At 39.4% G+C, this 9,862-nt stretch overlaps 1 protein-coding gene and 1 long non-coding RNA gene across 3 annotated transcripts in view; both read left to right on the top strand.

The window, feature by feature from the left end:
- Positions 1–32: 32 nt before the first annotated feature.
- On the top strand, positions 33–4,170 carry LOC135102302 (uncharacterized). Its single transcript, XR_010269616.1, has 2 exons — positions 33–1,659; positions 3,680–4,170. It is a non-coding gene; the product is annotated as an uncharacterized LOC135102302 (long non-coding RNA).
- Positions 4,171–7,406: 3,236 nt separating this feature from the next.
- LOC135102304 (zinc finger matrin-type protein CG9776-like) overlaps positions 7,407–9,862 on the top strand; it is a 19,757-nt gene continuing 17,301 nt past the window's right edge. Inside the window, exon 1 of one of the 2 annotated variants that reach the window (XM_064007324.1) lies at positions 7,407–7,690. The gene's annotated coding sequence lies outside the window, so the exon portion shown is untranslated. The remainder of the gene's footprint in view (positions 7,691–9,862) is intronic. The other variant, XM_064007326.1, reaches the window with a different exon arrangement.

Below are 9,862 nucleotides of genomic sequence, written 5' to 3' on the forward strand. Positions count from 1 at the left end.
ATGTTCCAACACTTTTTCTATATTTCTCTTGATATTTCTTTACAACTACTCAGGCTAGAGATGTTTTGATATTGTGAATATTAATTAAACTAATTGTCAAGTTAGAAAATAGAATGCATTCCAGCCTAGCTTCATTTTTTCTAAGGGTCAATTTCAAAATGAAATACGTTACGTACGTAAGCCAGCGGCCAGGAGGCAGTTCGCCTGTGACGTCATCAACGGCCGGGGACTTGCCCGGCTTCAGTGTCTCTTGCTCAATATTTACCGTAATTTGCAGTGTTTTCCAAGTATTTCCAGCTGTTTCTAAACTCAGGCGTGTAGATAGTAGTAGTAGAAAGAGGAAAATAAGAGAAATGGAGCAAGAGCAGCAAGAAATAAAGAGAAATGAAAGAGGAGAAGGAGGTCAAACACATAAACGGTAAGAAGACAATCTTTGGTTTAGTTTCCCTTGCTGCGCTGCCATTCTCTGTAATATTTGGTGTGTTTTGGGTCCTTCAAGTGTGTTGTGGGAGTATTTAGGAGAGCTGTGGGGTGTTTTGAGTGTCTTAGGTGTGTTTAGGAGAGTTTTGGGTTTATATTAGCTGTTATCAGTGTGTTTTGGGTCAATTTTTGGTGTTTAAATGTGGTTTAGGTTGTTTTTAGGTGTACTTTACGTGTTTTGAGTGTTGTGGAGTGTTTTCAGTGTATTGTGGGGTGTTTAGGTGTGTTTGGGGATATATCGAGGTATTGAGAGTGTGTCCTGAGTTTATTTTGGATGTTTTAGGTGTTTTAGGTGAGTCTGGGTGTGTGTGTGGGGTATTCTGGGTGCGTTTGGGTGTGTTAAAGGCGTATTCTGTGGTGATGTGGGTGTTTTGGATGTTTCAAGCGTGTTTTGGGTGTGTTTGGATGTGTTTTGTGGGTATTTTGGTGTGTTTTGGGTGTGCTTTGGATGTTTTGAGTGTGTTTGGTTGAGTTTTCTGGAGATTTTTGGGTGTTGTGAGTGTTTTGAGTGTGTTTTTGGATGTTTTGAGTGTGTTTTGGATGTGTTTGGGTGAGTTTTGCGCTCTCTAATTCCTAGAGACTCAAAAAGTGCAGGACATTTTTTTAATGTTTTGAGTGTGTTTTGGATGTGTTTGGGTGAGTTTTGCTCTCTCTCCTTCCTAGAGACTCAAAAAGTGCAGGACATTTCAAGGTTTATAATGTGTTTTATAAAATATAACTACTGAGACAGAGAGAGAGAGAGAGAGAGAGAGAGAGAGAGAGAGAGAGAGAGAGAGAGAGAGAGAGAGAGAGAGAGAGAGAGAGAGAGAGAGAGAGAGAGAGAGAGAGAGAGAGAGAGAGAGAGAGAGAGAGAGAGAACTAGCATTAATACACACATACACACAAACAAATGCACTCAAACATTCAAATTTCCCACACTTTTCCAACCCCAAGGAAGGAGAGAGCGCGACACAAGACGGAACATCCTACAAAGCCTAACATTTATTCCAATATTACAGGATGGAGAGCTTAGGATACCACACGGAGGGGGTGAAGGAGCCTTGGGGATGCCTGAAGGAGGGACAGTGAAGGAGGGAGGCCTGGAGGTGAACGGAATGCAGAAAATTCCTTCAATACGGAACGCTTCTCTGGTCAGACCATCCTTTACTTAATATATGGACCCAGGCTTCGAGATACGAGGTGAGAATCCGTTTTTCAGTGTTTTAAGGCAGTTTTAAGTGTTTTTAGGTGTTTTTAGGTTGTTTTAATGTTGTTTTCAGTATTTTAGGTTTGTGGATGGAAGGAGAAAGCTTAAATACATTTATAAGGCCAAAAAAAGGCTTAAATTGAGAGTTTTAAAGTCTGTCTATCGTATATTATGCTGCTTTAAGTATTCTAAGTTACCAGAAGAGAAGAAGCTTAAATGTAATACTAGGATAAGGAAAAAACTTATTTCTTGCATTAGGAAGAAGAAAAGCTTAATATTATTTACATTTTTTTTCATTTTTTTTTATATTATCTTCAGTTTATTTATCATTATTTTTTTTTAGATCACTTCTTTATTTTCTTTATTTTTCGCTCGTTTTCATAATGAGAATGTTTAATTTTATATATATTTTTTCAATTTTTTTTCACTTCGACTTAATATTCAGTTTATTTATTTATTTATTTATTTATTTATCTATTTATGGAAACTTGTTATTTTATCTATATTCCCGTTTTCTGTTACTTGTTCATGCCAAGGGAGACAATAAACATTTACATTATTAATGCTTTTAATCCCACCAACAGAGAGAGAGAGAGAGAGAGAGAGAGAGAGAGAGAGAGAGAGAGAGAGAGAGAGAGAGAGAGAGAGAGAGAGAGAGAGAGAGAGAGAGAGACATACAGACACACAGACACACATAACCACATTAATTATTTCAACACTTTCCATTATGAAACGAAAAGATTTTGAGTCTATTTGACTGTGTGAGGGTGTTTTCGGTGTGTGTGGGGTCTTTTGAGTGTATTTGAGAGTGTGTGGGGGAGTTTTGGATGCGTTTGGGTGTGTGTGGTGTCTTTTGAGTGTATTTGAGAGTGTGTAGGGGTATTTTGGGTGCGTCTGGGTGTGTGAGGGTTCTTTTCAATGTATTTCAGTGTGTGTTGGGGTGTTTTGAAAGCGTATGGGTGCGTGCGGAGCCTTCTGGGTGTGTGGGGTCTTTTGAGTGTATTTGAGTGTGTGTAGAGGTGTTTTGAGTGCGTTTGTGTGTGTGTGGTGTCTTTTGAGTGCATTTGAGAATGTGTGGGGATGTTTTGTGTGCGTTTGGGTGTGTGTGGGGTCTTAAGGATGTATTTGAGTGTGTATGGGTGTGTTTTGGAAGCGTTTGGGTGCGTGGGGGTCCTTTGGCTGTGTGTGAACTTTTGAGTGTATTTGAGAGTGTGTGGGGTTTTTTGGGTGGGTTTGGGTGTGTACGAGTATGAGGTTTTTTTGTGTATTTGAGATTGTATGGGGGTGTTTTGGGTGAGTTTGGGTATGAATGGGGTCTTTTGAGTGTATTTAAGAGTGTGTGGGGTTTTTTGGGTGGGTTTGGGTGTGTATGGGGTTTTTTTAGTGTATTTGAGATTGTATGGGGGTGTTCTGGATGCGTTTGGGTGTGTTAAAGGCGCATTCTGTAGTGATGTGGGTGTTTTGGATGTTTTAAGCGTGTTTTGGGTGTTTGGATGTTTTGAGTGTGTGGAGTTTTTGGGGTGTTATGAGTGTTTTGAGTGTGTTTTGGATGTGTTTGGTCAAGTTTTGTGCTCTCTCCTTCCTAGAGACTCAAAAACTGCAGGACATTTCAAGGTTTATAAAGTGTTTTATAAAATATAACTACTGAGAGAGAGAGAGAGAGAGAGAGAGAGAGAGAGAGAGAGAGAGAGAGAGAGAGAGAGAGAGAGAGAGAGAGAGAGAGAGAGAGAGAGAGAGAGAGAGAGAGAGAGAGAGAGAGAGAGAGAGAGAGAGAGAGAGAGAGAGAGAGAGAGAGAGAGAGAGAGAGAGAGAGAGAGAGAGAGAGAGAGAGAGAGAGAGAGAGAGAGAGAGAGAGAGAGAGAGAGAGAGAGAACTAGCAATAACACACACTTACACACACACACACACAAACCAATGCACTCATTTCCCACACTTTTCCAATCCTTAGGAAGGAGAGAGCGCGAGACAAGACAGAACATCCTACAAAGCCTAACATTTATTTCAATATTACAGGATGGAGAGCTTAGGATACCACACGGGGGGGTGAAGGAGCCTTGGGGATGCCTGAAGGATATAAAGTGAAGGAGGGAGGCCTGGAGATGAACGAAATGCAGAAAATTTCTTCAATACGGAATGCTTCTCTGGTCAGACCATCCTTCACTGAATATAAGAACATAAGAAATAAGGGAAGTTGCAAGAAGCGACCAGGCTTACACGTGGCAGTCCCTGTATGAAACACACCTACCTATTTCCATCTTTTATCCCCATCCATAAACTTGTCTAATCTTCTCTTAAAGCTCTCTAGTCTCCTAGCACTAACTACATGATTACTGAGTCCGTTCCACTCATCTACCACTCTATTTGAGAAACAATTTTTTCCTATCTCCTTCCTAAACCTAAATTTTTTAAGCTTGAACCCGTTATTTCTTGTTCTACCCTGGTTGCTGATCCTAAGACTTTTGCTTACATCTCCATTGTTATAACCCTTATACCACTTAAAGACTTCTATCAGGTCCCCTCTTAACCTACGTCTCTCTAGAGAATGTAAATTTAACAGCTTCAACTTTGCCTCGTAAGGAATACTCCTCATCCCCTGTATCCTTTTAGTCATTCTCCTCTGTACTGATTCTAATAGACCTATATCTTTCCTGTAATGTGGGGACCAGAACTGCACAGTGTAGTCTAGATGAGGTCTGACCAGCGCCAAGTATAACTTTAATATTACTTCCGGCCTTCTACTTTTAACACTCCTAAAAATTAATCCTAGTACCCTATTTGCCTTGTTTCTGGGTTCTATGCATTGTTTCCCTAGACGGAGTTCAGAGCTAACTATAACTCCTGAATCTTTCTCGTACCCTGTACCTACCAAAGTTTGGTTGTTTAATGTGTACCTATTGTGTGGGTTTCCTCTACCTACGCTAAGCATTTTGCATTTATTGATATTAAACTGCATTTGCCATCTATCCGTCCATTCATTCATTCTATCTAAGTCTGCCTGCAAGGCGATGGCATCCGATTCTGACCTAATTAATCTACCTATCTTTGTGTCATCCGCAAATTTACTAACATCACTACTAATTCCACTATCCAAGTCATTGATATATTAGAAATAACAATGGCCCTAATACTGATCCCTGTGGCACCCCACTAATTACATGACCCCACTCGGATTTCGAGCCGTTTATTACCACTCTCTGTCGCCTGTTACCAAACCATGACCCTATCCAGCCTAACACTTTCCCATCTATCCCATCTATCACCTTTCTCAGGAGCCTTTGATGGGGTACCTTGTCAAATGCTTTACTAAAGTCCAGATATAAGATATCATAACTATCACCATTATCTACTGCTTCGTACACCTTACTGTAAAAACTTAACAAGTTTGTCAGGCAAGACTTCCCCTTCGTGAAGCCATGCTGTGACTGATTTATCAAGTTATGTTTGTCTAAATGTTCCCTAATGTTGCTCGCTATTATTGACTCTAACATTTTACCTACAACTGAAGTTAAGCTGACAGGTCTATAATTAGATGCTAAAGTTTTATCTCCTTTCTTAAAAGATCGGTACTACATTAGCCTGCCTCCACATTACTGGTACCTCACCCAACTCCAGTGATTACCTAAAGACAGAGACTAACGCGTCACTAATAATCTCTTTACATTCCTTAAGTACTCTGGGATATATTTCATCAGGTCCTAATATATATATATATATATATATATATATATATATATATATATATATATATATATATATATATATATATATATATATATATGGACCGAGGCTTCGAGATACGAGGTGAGAATCCGTTTTTCAGTGTTTTAAGGCAGTTTTAAGTGTTTTTAGGTGTTTTTAGGTTGTTTTAATGTTGTTTTCAGTATTTTAAGTTTGTGGATGGAAGGAGAAAGCTTAAATACATTTATAAGGCCGGAAAAAAGGCTTAAATTGAGAGTTTTAAAGTCTGCCTATCGTATATTATGCTGCTTTAAGTATTTTAAGTTACCAAAAGAGAAGAAGCTTAAATGTAATACTAGGATAAGGAAAAAACTTATTTCTTGCATTAGGGAGAAGAAAAGCTCAATATTATTTTTCATTTTTTTTCAATTTTTTTCTATATTATATTCAGTTTATTTATCATTATTTTTTTTTAGATCACTTTTTTATTTTCTTTATTTTTCGCTCGTTTTCATAATGAGAATGTTTAATTTTATATATATTTTTTTCAATTTTTTTCACTTCGACTTAATATTCAGTTTATTTATTTATTTATTTATTTATTTATTTATGGAAACTTGTTATTTTATCTATATTCCCGTTTTCTGTTACTTGTTCATGCCAAGGGAGACAATAAACATTTAGATTATTAATGCTTTTAATCCCACCGACAGAGAGAGAGAGAGAGAGAGAGAGAGAGAGAGAGAGAGAGAGAGAGACAAAACCACATTAATTATTTCAACACTTTCCATTATGAAACGAAAAGATTTTCAGTCTATTTGACTGTGTGAGGGTGTTTTCGGTGTGTGTGGGGTCTTTTGAGTGTATTTGAGAGTGTGTGGGGGAGTTTAGGATGCGTTTGGGTGTGTGTGGTGTCTTTTGAGTGTATTTCAGAGTGTGTGGGGTGTTTTGGGTGCGTTTGGGTGTGTGTTGGGTCTTTCAAGTGTATTTGAGAGTGTGTAGGGGTGTTTTGGATACATTTGGGTGTGTGTGGGGTCTTTAGAGAGTATTTGAGAGTGTATGGGGGGGTGTTTTGAGTGTGGTGCGGGATCTTCTGGATGTATTTGAGTGTGTGTGGGGGTGTTTTGGAAGCGTATGGGTGCGTCCGGAGCCTTTTGGGTGTATTTAAGTGTGTATGGTTGTGTTTTGGATGCGTTTGTGTATGTGTGGGGTCTTTTAAGTGTATTTCAGAGTGTGTAGAAGTGTTTTGGATGCGTTCGGGTGTGAGTGGGGTTTTTTGGGTGTATTTGAGTGTATGTGAGGAGTGTTTTCGGTGCGTTTGGATGTGTGTGAGATTTTTTGGGTGTATTTGAGTGAGTATGAGGGTATTTTGGCTGCGTTTAGGTGTGCATGGGGTTTTTTGGGTGTATTTGAATGTGTCTAGGGGCATTTTAGGTGCGTTTGGGGTGTGTGCAGAATCTGAGTGTATGTAAGTGTGTGTGGGGGGGGGGGTGTTTTTCGCGTGTGCATGGTCTTCGGAGTGTATTTCAGTGTGTGCGGGGGTGTTTTAGATGCGTTTGGGTGAGTGCAGGGTCTCTCTCTCTCTCTCTCTCTCTCTCTCTCTCTCTCTCTCCTCTCTCTCTCCTCTCTCTCTCTCTCTCTCTCTATTGTTTACACAGGTTTTCAAGCGTGGTCTTTACTGTTATAGTGACAGTTTAAAAAACATTTCTACATTACTCACAGGAGAAACACGCTTTTAAAAGGCTTTAATCGAAGTGACATGAATGTTTTTACGGTTCTAGTGACAGATTAACAACATTTCTATATTATTAACTGGAGAAACGCTTTTAAAAATTCTGATAATCATCTTTGTGCCTTTGGGAAACAGTCGTAAGGAGAGAGAGAGAGAGAGAGAGAGAGAGAGAGAGAGAGAGAGAGAGGAGAGAGAGAGAGAGAGGAGAGAGGAGAGAGAGAGAGAGAGAAGGAGAATAGAAGCATGTTAGTTAATCCTATCCCTCGCTGTTTCGTGCGTTTGTTGCGGTGACACGGTACAGCAGTGAATGAAATTTGGAATCATAATCACCCAGGGAGTGTTCAGTGGGGAAACGTCACTGAGGATATTGATATTATTTGAATTATTAATTGATAACATGTCAACTTTTGTGTGCGTGTGTGCGTGTGTGTGTGTGTGTTGGTGGAGGAGCAGAGGCAGTTGGTGCTTCGGAGGGTGAGCAGCTGGCTGCAGTGTTTCGGTGTTTTGCTCAGTCTTGCCCCACGCAATCTAATGATAAGTATTTCCGTATTCCCGGCTGCTTCTCCTTATACCAAGCACCGCCACGCAACACCAGAGATTCATGAGTACGTAAGGTAAGCCCAGCGGTGCCAGCCTACCCTCAGTCAGCCTTACTGCCTTCCCAGCACCACCTTCCTCCTCCCTGTAGTGTCTTGTAGCAGTTTATTAAGGTTTTTGTTCGTTATTTAGGTATTTTTGGGGGTTATTTATTTATTTCTAGTTTTGTTTACGTCTGAGTCTGAAAACAGCTGGAAATTTAGACGAATATTGAAGGGTTGTCAATATGTAAACAAGCCGTCAGCTGAGGTACAGGCAGGGGCGTCAGTGTTTTCAGTCATTATTAGCTTCGTCTCTCGCTTATTCTAAGCCTAACATGTCGCAAGATAGTCACTTGTCTAGTTTTCATATCCGCTGCTCAGATATATCTGCCATTGCCTGGTTTTGGTGTCATGAAGTAATAAATAAGGCAACATGGCCACCGGCTCCTCCACTGAGGTCGGCGTCAAAGGCCTGTTCCAACCTGTTGGTTTTAATATTTTTTTTATTTTTTTTCATTTTTCTGAATTACTTTATTTGGCTTCCATAGCAAGTTTTTATGGTTTCTAAAAATATTTTGTTGCCGTTGAAGTGTTTTTCTTGCTTCAGTTAAATAACTGGGCTGAATTTTCTGTAGTTTTTTTACGTAAATATAGGGTCATTTTCACGGTTATTTTTACCAACCCCGGTTCTTGGCTTTTTTATTTGAGGCTGTAGTGAAGCTTTTATTGCTTTAAAAAATCGTTTATGATTTTAAAAAATGTTTTGCGTTCCTGTTGAGTTAAGTATGTGCATTTTGAAATGGTTTCTAATCCCGTTAATAGTGGTGATTTTGTCATTTTTTACATTCTTTATTTCGCTGTTTCAAGCTTGTAACTAACTTTGCATTGCTTGAAAAAATAGTTCTGATTTTTTAAAGTGTTTTTTTTACTAGTGTAAAGTGAAATGGGCGGACTTTTCAATGGTTTTTAATGGTGTCAAATGTTCCAACACTTTTTCTATATTTCTCTTGATATTTCTTTACAACTACTCAGGCTAGAGATGTTTTGATATTGTGAATATTAATTAAACTAATTGTCAAGTTAGAAAATAGAATGCATTCCAGCCTAGCTTCATTTTTTCTAAGGGTCAATTTCAAAATGAAATACGTTACGTACGTAAGCCAGCGGCCAGGAGGCAGTTCGCCTGTGACGTCATCAACGGCCGGGGACTTGCCCGGCTTCAGTGTCTCTTGCTCAATATTTACCGTAATTTGCAGTGTTTTCCAAGTATTTCCAGCTGTTTCTAAACCTCAGGCGTGTAGATAGTAGTAGTAGAAAGAGGGAAAATAAGAGAAATGGAGCAAGAGCAGCAAGAAATAAGGAGAAATGAAAGAGGAGAAGGAGGTCAAACACATAAACGGTAAGAAGACAATCTTTGGTTTAGTTTCCCTTGCTGCGCTGCCATTCTCTGTAATATTTGGTGTGTTTTGGGTCCTTCAAGTGTGTTGTGGGAGTATTTAGGAGGGCTGTGGGGTGTTTTGAGTGTCTTAGGTGTGTTTAGGAGAGTTTTGGGTTTATATTAGCTGTTATCAGTGTGTTTTGGGTCAATTTTTGGTGTTTAAATGTGGTTTAGGTTGTTTTTAGGTGTACTTTACGTGTTTTGAGTGTTGTGGAGTGTTTTCAGTGTATTGTGGGGTGTTTAGGTGTGTTTGGGGATATATCGAGGTATTGAGAGTGTGTCTTGAGTTTATTTTGGATGTTTTAGGTGTTTTAGGTGAGTCTGGGTGTGTCTTTTCGGCGTATTTGAGTGTGTGTGGGGTGTTCTGGGTGCGTTTGGTTGTGTTAAAGGCGTATTCTGTGGTGATGTGGGTGTTTCGGATGTTTTAAGCGTGTTTTGGGTGTGTTTGGATGAGTTTTGTGGGTATTTTGGTGTGTTTTGGGTGTGCTTTGGATGTTTTGAGTGTGTTTGGTTGAGTTTTGTGGAGATTTTTGGGTGTTATGAGTGTTTTGGGTGTGTTTTTGGAGGTTTTGAGTGTGTTTTGGATGCGTTTGGGTGAGTTTTGCGCTCTCTCCTTCCTAGAGACTCAAAAAGTGCAAGACATTTTTTTAATGTTTTGAGTGTGTTTTGGATGTGTTTGGGTGAGTTTTGCGATCACATAAACACATAAACGGTAAGAAGACAATCTTTGGTTTAGTTTCCCTTGCTGCTCTGCCATTCTCTGTAATATT

This window comes from Scylla paramamosain, chromosome 7 (assembly GCF_035594125.1).
Source record: "Scylla paramamosain isolate STU-SP2022 chromosome 7, ASM3559412v1, whole genome shotgun sequence".
Taxonomy (NCBI): Eukaryota; Metazoa; Arthropoda; class Malacostraca; order Decapoda; family Portunidae; genus Scylla; species Scylla paramamosain.